This window comes from Alligator mississippiensis, chromosome 3 (genome assembly GCF_030867095.1).
Source record: "Alligator mississippiensis isolate rAllMis1 chromosome 3, rAllMis1, whole genome shotgun sequence".
Taxonomy (NCBI): domain Eukaryota; kingdom Metazoa; phylum Chordata; order Crocodylia; family Alligatoridae; genus Alligator; species Alligator mississippiensis.
This window is the reverse complement of record NC_081826.1, coordinates 132,632,319-132,642,951: the sequence shown is the minus strand read 5'-3', so window position 1 is coordinate 132,642,951 and position 10,633 is coordinate 132,632,319. Positions and strand designations below refer to the sequence as shown.

At 42.6% G+C, this 10,633-nt stretch overlaps 1 long non-coding RNA gene across 1 annotated transcript; it reads left to right on the top strand.

The window, feature by feature from the left end:
• The first annotated feature begins 635 nt into the window (after positions 1-635).
• Positions 636-9,446, top strand: LOC132249098 (uncharacterized). Its single transcript, XR_009460498.1, has 3 exons — positions 636-1,016; positions 5,648-5,943; positions 8,634-9,446. It is a non-coding gene; the product is annotated as an uncharacterized LOC132249098 (long non-coding RNA).
• The last annotated feature ends 1,187 nt before the right edge of the window (positions 9,447-10,633 follow it).

Here is a 10,633-nt window from a genome sequence, read left to right as displayed (position 1 = left end):
TGCCAGCTAGAAGGATGTTGTAGATGAGGAAGGATGTTGATGGAAGGACGGTTGTCTCCCAAGAGGAACCTCACTGGAAGAGCTATGACATTTCTAAAGCAAAACCTAGATGTGCAAAACATCCTGAAGGAGTCATTTTGGTACTTCTAACCGGGGACTGCCAAAAACTTTCAGTAGAATTGTCCTGCCTGCAAGTGCAATCAGGCTGTTTGAAAAGTGCAGGTAAACTCCAGTTAAACCTCCACAGGTTTTCTGAAGGCTCATCCGAGGTAACTTCTAAATGTTCTGCAGCAAACCCTTCTCAGTACCTCAGAGACCTGGAAGAGCTGAAAAATCCATAGTTGCATACTTTTCATAATGGTGCATGAAATGACAACCACTGGAGCAGGAGAGCCACTAAAACACACCAGCTTCTAAGGCTGACTGAGGGCCAACAGCAAGGAACAGGCAACCAAAACAGAAAAAGAGTATCTCCAAAGCTACAGAACTTCTGCAGGCCACTTAACATGGAGCAAGATGGACTAGGGGATAGTCCAGGCAAAGAATCCAAGAGCAGCTGCACCAGAGCTGAGCAGGCTGCTGATAATGAGGCAACGAGTAACCTCTGCTATTGAGAAGGGGCAAGCATCAGAGCCAAGTGGCTGCAAGACGTTGTATAGGGCAGTGTATAAAGAAACTAGCTTAGCTGCCAGGCAGTGCAGAGGCTGGAGCAGCTGGCCACAAATCTGTGAGCCTGCTCATAGGGAGATAGGCTGATGAGAGGCTAATGAGAAACCCCTGTGATGGACTCTAAAATACAGGGATAAGGTAAACAGAAGGAGAAGGAATTAGTAAATATATTAGCTTGGCTCCAGGCCAGAGAGCTAGTCTGGTCCTGATTGTTGTGGGGAGAACAGTTCTGGGGAGATTTGGGTGAACTAATGATCCATAGAGGGATATGGTACCCCAGACAACTGATAAAAGCTGGCTGGTAGGGATGGGAGCAGATCTGCTCTGTGGTGAAGATACCCCAACAGGTTAGTTGTTTAGTTATGTGTTTACGGTGGCTCTTTTACATGTGTAAGGCTTGGGAGTGACTAAAGGAGAGCTAGGAGGCCATGGAGGGGGCTTCTGCATTTTGAATTATGGGCTTGGTACCTGGTGCAATGCATTGAGGTAGGACCTGGGAGCTGAAGCTGAGAGAGAGAGAGAGAGAAAAACACACAGAGGTTTGTTTGAGGTCAAGTGGAAGCAGAAACACCCTACTCAGGGGCCTGAGTCAGATCAGGCCAGGTGGAGGCTGTCCCATTATGATGAACAGGACAGAATGAGGCACATAATGCCTCATCTCGGTCTTTGAGGGCAGCCTTGCTAATCTATATTAATAGTACAGCAAGGCATGGCAGGTGGGAGCAGAAGGGTACTCCAGTGAGACTGAATGAGAGTCAGCAGGGCAGGATTAGTTTACCACAGCTACCCTCTGAGTCGGGCCCTGCTTCAATTGTGCATGTGTGTGTGCACGCTTGCGCATAAATATGCATATTACCACAGTATAGATCAAACTGATTATCTTTATTTCCATCTAAAGGGTTCAATGGTGCATTCCTTAATCCAGACATAGTCCTATTGAAATCAACGAGCATCTTGCCTGAGCAAGGGGTCTGAGATCAAAACCAGAATTAGATTAACGTCTGCCTCTGAGCCACTTAAATCCATAATAATCTGAAACATCAAAAGCCTGTTCCCAGTGAAGTCACTGGGACAGCACAAATACACTGTAATGAATATTACACAGACCAGTTCAATAGATAAATGATCCTGCTATTTAATATAGCTCTTAGAGTGATTATTAAATGTGGAAGCCTGCATTTTATACCTGCTTATTCACCTATAAATGCTGCAGTGAAATTTAGCGTAATATTGGCTGGATTTTGTGAGCTAAAGGGCTAAACTCCATTAATTTTCTGCTGATAAACTGTTATTTTAACTCCTTCTGTCTATTTTTTTGCTTTTCCATAAGTTTTTCTGAATTCCTTTCTTTCCTTCCTATTCTGTAGCTGCATTATAGATAGCACATTATTATAGTTGAAGAATTAGATTATAGTATATTTTCATTGCTAATATCTAAGGGGGCAATACAGGTGGTTGAAGCTTTCAAGCTAGGTTTTGTGAAGAAAAGGGAAATGTATATAAAGTAGTTTTAGCACAAATGTATTCATTTTTCTATTTTTAAAATCATATTTGAGTATTCTGCTTTGCTGCATACAATGCAAATGATAGAGTGGTGTGCTAGTACATGAGATCTTGATATTGAACCAGGAACTGAGACAAACCTGATTAGTTGAGGTCCATTGATCAGGCTGAGTGATGAGCAAAAAATTACACTGACTGCTTAAATTTAGAAAACGCTTATCTTTCTTATGATCAATCTCATGAAAGGTACCATAAGGCAAAACAGGATTAATAAACTTGGAGCTCACCAGTAGAGAGAGTCTCTTGTAGACGTGGCCAGTATGATGTAGGCAGTATAACAGTAAAATACAATCCTAAGATTTATTAGCCAAAAGACTGCCAATAGACATAGGGAAGTGTCAATGTCCTTGCATGAAGTAGCAACAAGACCTCATTTGGTATGCTATGAGCAATTCTGATCACCCAGAAAAACAGAATTCGGACTGAGGGCTACTGGGATGAATAGAGGAATGGAAAGCTGGTCTTATGAGAGAGAACTCTAATGGCTTGGTGTGTGTACCCTGCAAAACGAAGGCAGAAGCAGGATATGATTGCCTTCTATAAATATATTGAGGGTAAAAGAGTAATTTAAACTCAACAACAGTGTTGGCACGAAAACAAAATGGATATGAAATGGCCGTTAATAATTTAGGGTGGAAGTTAGAAAAAAGGTTTTTAACCAGCACAGCAGTGAGGTTCTGGAACAGCTTTCTAGTAGACGCAGGGGGACAGAAACACCCAAATCTACTTTTAAGATGGATCCAAACATAAACAGGATTATATGACACAGTCACCTGAAACAGCAGGAGACAGGACTCTGGGACCCAGGAGGTCCCTTCCAGTCTGACATCCTACATTGCAACGGCAGCGTTTCACCTTGACTTGATCTCTTTTGACTGCGCCCGTGGTACCAACAGGGAATTTCTTGGCAGAGAGTTTTCTCCCCATGTGATATACAGATGATAGATCCAGCTCTACCCATTCATTTAAGCATACTGTCACAAACCCATCTACAGGGTACCCCTGGAGCCCCGAGTTCCTCTCCACTGTTCCGCAGTTTGTCCCAAGGAACAAACCAAGGGTAACTGCTTATCCCTGCAAGCCTCTGCTCTGCTGCCATTATACCAGACCTCACAGCTGCAGCAAGGGAATCTCTGCCAGGTCCCTTAGGTTGTGAAGGATATTTCAGGCTCCCTTTCCATAGAATGGGTTAGCCTGGAATATCACTTGCCCAGAGATCACTCTTTACCACAGATGGTCAGTAAGGAAACAAAACAACAAAAGCATTTATAACGTGAAAGAAAAGAATAATACAAGAAAAACTGACCATAAAGTTTAAAGACAGAAGAAAAAGACAGTTCAGTTTTCTTCCCCTCTCAGCTGACTGCCACCTACTTATTGAGAGAGACTCGCCAGTATTTTCTGAGATCAGCCTTCCTGCTAATCCTGCCAGCCCTGACTGTTGGGCACCTGGACTCTCCCTCAACCTGGGATAATCCAAAGACCCTTGCCATCTCACATATACCCTTTAAAATACCCACAAGCCACCCAGCCATTCCTCCCCTGCAGATTCCTCATAAGCCTCAGAATCCTTTAGAAATTTTGTTCCTGCTAGGGGCAGTTGGCATTCTCCTATCTAATGGGATTTTGCTATTGAGAGATTGATTTTTCCTATTTCAGGCAGACAATGCCTTGGCCTCCCGTCCCAATAATGGTTTCGTCTGTCAGTGATTGGGAGTGATAGTTGTCCTTGCCCTAGAACATAATGGCAGGACATACCTAGCAGTTTCACCTGCTATCTTGTCCTTAAGTATGAGTCCCTCAATTCCTCTGATTAAATCATGCCCCAAATCATAAAGATATACACAGACACCATAGCAATCTGTATAGCGAGAAAAGCAACAGATACGGCATAACATTGGATTTTCAACAAGACTGCACACACCATATCAGTACAACAAACACAAGAAAATCTACATGACACCCCACAAAATCCCCCCCCACCAAGATTTGGTGAGGTTTATGATGGATATCCTTTATTTAAACATCTGAAAGCCCATCACTGTACAGCAAATCACTTAAATCTAAGCATGGCTCAAGTCCCATTGACATCGCCAATAATTCTGTGCATACCTAAGTGCTTTGCCTAGTTTTTTGTCCTCCTCCTTTTAGTATCCCTCAAGAATTTCAGTTTCTGAGACACCCAGGGTCAGCCCAGTTTTGAAGGCATGTGTCTAAGCATATCTAAAGAGACTTAAAACCCAAAAGCAAACTTTTTTTCACTATCAGAAGCTTTCTGATATTCTACCAAAGGCAACTCTCTCCTCTTGTTGTCTCATGCTCATGAATTGAATAATTCCTCTCAGTTAAGCAGAATCATATTTACTTAACTGATATGAGCAAAGGAAAATATACTATCTCCTCACTCTGTGCAAAATTTATGGTATGTATCTAACAGAAAGTATTTGACAATATTATCTGAATTTCAGTCTACGACAGAACAAATATGTTCTCTTAATCCCAAGACCATATAATTGCAGTTACATGTGTGGCGATTTAAAGTTTTAATTCATCATTAACTACACTGTACACATACAGTGGTTTTACTTTTCAAACAGTGGGCACATATACATGTGTGCCAGACTGTACACTTGTTACTGCTTAGTCCCAGCTCCTCACGGGTTGTTTCTGGCAGTACTGTGCAGTAGCATCGGTGTCACAGTTTGTGCCCACTGACACTACGTCGCTGTAGCAATGAGCTACATCGCCATAGCTCATTGCTACAGTGATGTAGCATCTCGTGTAGACATGCCCAATAATATGCAAAACATCTAAAGTCATTAACAACTTTAATTAGCCATTTAAACAAAGGAAATCTTTGCAAAGTTCAATTTGGTGTTATATGATTTCCAACTTACGGAGAGCCACTGCCTACTATTTTAACAGAGGTTGTAGAAAATTAGACCTAACATTTTCTTTGATGACTTCTGTTTTGCCAAGAATTTCTATAAACCCTTCCTAGTAAATAGAAAGTACACGATTGTGCCTCAACTTTACCTTCCCCTATGAGAAATGCTCACTGCCCTTTTCTGTGTATTTGGGACTTTCTGGGATTACCCATCACAAAAACCTTCTAAAACCAGATCATAGAGCTGCTGCATCAGCATTTCATGTGCAGCAGCAGTGATAAGGGCTAGACCAGGCCTAATCATGCAGTGTTTGACTATGCAGAGCAACATAAGTTGGGCCACGTTTTCAAAATGGTAGCCACTTATCTGTCTGCAGTTTGCTCACCTTTTAAGGTAGTTAACTGTGCACAGTTCAGTGAGTCTTCAACTTTCAGTTAGGATTAGGAGAACTGATAAATGGTGATCCTGAAGTCTAGCTTTCCATCTTCATTAAGGATTCTCACTCAAACTTTCTTCTTTTAACCTAGGTTGGATTGATGTAGACAAATAACTTTCAAAGCAGACTTCAGAAATTACTTCAGGAGTAACTTTTAAAGGAAACTGATGAAGTGAGCCACACTTTTCCCATCTGTGTGCATGTTGAATTCTCTGAACTACTGCAGGGAGTAGAAGAGATTATGACTCTGATTCCTTCCCATTCGTTCTTAGCCCTGGATGGGGTGGACAGAGGGCTGCACCTGAGAGGATGCACAGAGGAAGTAGTCTCCCCTGTGAGAAGGGACTGAGATTTAATCGAGTCATGTGCAAGAAACACACAGAACAGGTAAGATTCGCACTGATCAGCTACCTTGTAAGCCAGTTCATGTCTGTCTCAGTAAGAAACCACTGCTGAAATTAGCTGAAGTTCATTCACATTTGATTTCATGTATATGTAGAGAGATACTCAAAGAAGTCTGGAGTTAGAAACCCTGTTTACATTAGCACACTCATGACCATCTACCCTAAGGAATGTAAGACTGATAATAAGAGTTAATACTCTGCATCCAAAATACTGGCTACATGATCCTGGGACCAATGAAGTCAACAGCCAAGCTTCCAATGATTTCCATCAAGCATGGATTTCATCCTGAAGGTCAAACCCTGAGGTCTTTATTCAGTAAAGCACAATGGAATTTATTGAGCACAATGGAACTTAAAAACAGAGCAAGTAAGGACTTCAGCTCGTGGCTCATCATTCTGCAAACCGCCATTATACAGCTGATGTGTAGGAATATCAGAGGGGGACAGTGTTTGTACCAAGTGCCAGGGTTTCACAAGGAAGGGCAGTGTGGCAGTTTGATAGATTATGTTACTATTTTATTTGCTTCTCATCATCTGCACTCTGACGTGTGTCCTCTAGCTGTTCAGTCCCATTTGCAAGTAACAGTTCCATGGCTTACTATTGTACCATGCACTTTTTTGTCAACAGACCAGAACTTGTATTACAGTTGCATGTATAATATCAAATCTCCTGGAAGTGCTTTTCAGCAACTAGTTTGAAAAGTAACTGTGAATGTTTTAAACATGAACTTAAGTACTATGTTATTATCATGGAAACCCCACCACCCTTTTAGGAAAAACAGAACTAATATAACATTAGAATTTTGGTTATGCCAATATGAAATGCGCACAAACTTATTTTTAGAGAGTGCCCTACATTAAATGACAGGACAGCCATATTACAAATACAACACTGTAAATATTTTTTCCCAGAATTAAATAAGAAAAAAAAAATTAAGTTTGTGGACCAAACAAACTTCATTTCAGTGGACTGTACTAGATGGCTTAATAATACTGTAGAGTTTCTATTTTCTACTGCTGTGATTGTTTATAAAATCTTGTTTGAGAAGGCTAGAGTTTGGCCTCTTTAAACTGCAGAGGCTATAACAACACTTATCAGAACTTGCCATCATCTCTAAACACTGGTGCTGGTACTTCACAGTGATCACTGATGATGCTTTACATACTGTTCCCTGAACCAGGTCGCTTTGTTTTATGTTACTGAAATATAAGAATGAAACACAATAGACCTGTCACAGGGCATGTCTACATGAGGCATTTACTGAGGAACCACCTAATTAGCTCTGCAGTAAACGTCTTGGCATCTACACATGCAGAGCTATTAGGCAGGAGTAAATTAATTAACTCCACAGCAGGGTAGTACTTGTACATACAAGTACCACCCTGTTGCGGTGTTTTTAACTCTGCAGCACCACACTTGTAGATGCTAACATGGCTGACTGGGGTACTAGAGTGTTTCAGGGCAGGATCTGCCTGCCAGAAGAACCCTTCTGCCCCAGCCAGACCCTCTGCAACACATTGAGCCTGGCAGCCTGCCAGCCCAGGGCTGCTCCTGAGTCCTAGGATCCCCTGCCAACTGAGGCAATTTCAACCTGGCTTAACATGCTGCGGTCCCGGGAGCACATTCAAACTGCCCCCAGGAGCAATAAATTCTGGTGCGATAAACACCAGAGTTTATTGCTTACCATTAATTGCATGTGTAGATGTGCCCACAGCAAAGAACTTGGAAAACAACTTAGTTTTTGAAAATACAGCTTAGAGAAGAATTTGAACATACCTCCAAACCTTTTCCTTTGAAACTGTGCTTCCTGTGGTTGGAGATAGATTTGTAACATGGCTCTGACATTTTGTGAACACCCCCAACCAAGCATTGTGAGTTATTTTGTGCATTTCATTTTCAATACACGATGGGCACATTGATATGTTCATTAATGTGCCTTAATTACTGCACATTTAGTTTAGTATGTGCTTAATGAAGTAGTAACTAAATCTGTAGTTACCAGAATTACTGCACAATAGCTCACCTTATGAAAAGCACATCCGAAAATGTGTAAACCTGAAATAATACAGCTCTGAAGTCTCATCACTCACCATTTTATTACCAGAATTAACCCTAGGGAGGAAAACTTTGGAATATCCAGAAACAGACGTGTTTTCCTAAAGCATTCCAGAAATTGGCTCTCAAACTTAGAACAACAAAGAAAAGAAGTAAAATGAATTGCTAGTAGTAATACAGTTTTATTGTAGGACACATTTCAAGATTTGCAAGATTAATCCCATTAGATATTTCAACAGTCAGCAGGGGTGAAATGAAGTGGCAACAGGCAAGAGAAACACAACCCTAGAATAGTATCATTGCCTGGAAAGCACCTACACATTCATATAGAGAAACAGCAACTTATCTACTCAATTCTACACAGCACATAAGTACCACCATCTATCAAATGTGCTCTCAGACAAACAATCTTGCTCCCACTGAAGTCAATAGAATTTTTGTCACTGAATAAAATAGATAGAGAATTAGTCTGTTGAATTCAATGATGCTATGAAGCTTTGGGTTAAAATATTTTTTCATCTTACTGAAACATAGGGTGCTCAACAGAAAAAATCTCTCTAACCTATGTTCTGCATATCGCTACAAAATATTCTGAACTCAGTTCTAAATTTCCACAGGTGTCAGTGGGTGAAGATCAGCTTGACTTCAGCTTGAGTGAAAGGATTGGTGAAAACCAACTGCCTTAGTGAAATGAAGCTGCTTTGGAAGGTGCTTACTAGATTTCTGGATTCTCTTGGGAGGTCTCTTCATGCAGAAGATACTTATCAGAGTTGTTTGCTCTTACTGTATTCCTTTTGAAGTTCATACATTTTACTACATTCAAAGATCATGTGGGACAATGTGAAATCCAGAATAATGTGAAATCCAGGATGTTGCAAACCCCCCACCCCTGCAGGCTTCAGAGAGTCAATGTACTGCTAATGATTCATTGTTAACCCTGGTGAAGTAGCAATTAGTGTGAATGGTCATTCTGCTAATGAAGCTAACCTATTTTAGGGCAATTTTGCTGTCTGCTAAGGCCCCAGTGCCCAGGACACTCATTTTAATGCTGATCAGCTGGTTTGGATTGGCCTCCAAAATGGACTCTCCCAGCCAATCCTGGAGGTATAATCATCCTGTGTATAATGCAGGAAATTTGTGTTTTGTGATGCTTTGCTGAATTGAACCCTTTTTCTGGCTCATGCCTCTCTTAATATTAGATGACCCTTAATATAAGACGGCCCCCAATAATTAGATTTGGTAGGTGGAAAATTTATACATTTGTAATAATTTTCCAGGTATAGAATCTAAGTATTTGGAGGGTTGTCCTGAATCCCCTGCCCCACTGCTAGAGTGGAGAAAGCAGTGGCTGGGAGGTTCCAGTTGCCTCTGCACCTTGTGCCCCACCCACTTCCTTCCACTGCTGCCTTCCTGCCACCTGCACCCACCACCCCCAGTGATGGGAGAGGAGGGGAGCAGAGACTGGGGAAGTAGGGGGAAAGGGACAGAGACTGGGGAAGTAGGGGGAAGGGGACAGAGACTGGGTGTAGGATGGGGGAAGGGGCAGAGATTGGAGGAAGTGGGGGGAGAGGCAGGCACTGTGGGAGCAGGGGAAAAGGGCAAACTCAGGGAGCAGTGGAAAATGGCCGGGGCTGGTGGGATTGTGGGGAGGGAAGAGACTATAGGGAGCTGGGGGTAGTGGGTGCAGGTCACAGACTGTGGCAGGAAGGCTGCAGGGGAAAGATGTGCGTGGGGCAGAGGGCAAGGTGGCCAATGACCCCCCCCCGCCAGCCACTGCTTTCCCTAGCTCTAATCATTCTTGTAGGTTGATCAGGTGGGTAGGAAGTGCCCCTGTTGTAGCTTTCTTGCCCTACCCGCCTTCACATATTATATCCAATAAGCCTCAGGGCTGATAGCTGCAGACTAGCTCAAATGGAGAAAATCCCATTGAAGCCTTTGGTACCTCACGAATGGCAGACAGGAGTAGGGGGAGGAGTTGGTTTCACTCTGGGATCCCCCTGCATGGTAACTCTCAACATCCCCTTCAATGTTTGTTGAACCTTTTTACTAAGCCATCAATTTGCAGGTAATAATGGTTTGTAGGTGTTTGATTCATAAGGACCCACACAGGCCCCTCAGGACTCCTGACATGAAGTTGGTTCTTGGGTCCATCACAATCTTCTTAAGTAGACCTACCCTGGCTGTTCATTTCATCAACTCCACCATGATCTTAGGGGCTGTCAGGGAGCATAAAGATATTGCCTCCAGGAACCATGTAGCATAGTCCATGATGACTGGTATATGCTGGTACCCAACACTACAACTTGGGAATGGCCCAGTGCTGGCACTACACTTTGTGAATGGTATGCCTAGCACAATGAGGTCAAATGGTCCCTCTATCATGGGTATTGGTATTAAAGGGGCTGGCTTAGGGCATGTCAGGGATAGACTGAACATGTTTCGCAAAACCTCTCAACCGCTTTGTAAATCCCTGGCCAGAAGAATGACTTTGTCAGCTGAGCTTCTGTCTTATCGTAGCCCAGATGGTCCCCTGTGGGTAGGGACTGGGCTATTTACATAAGGACCCTTCTGTACTTCTGGGGTACCAGCAACTGAACCTGTTCATCACCGCCCTCCA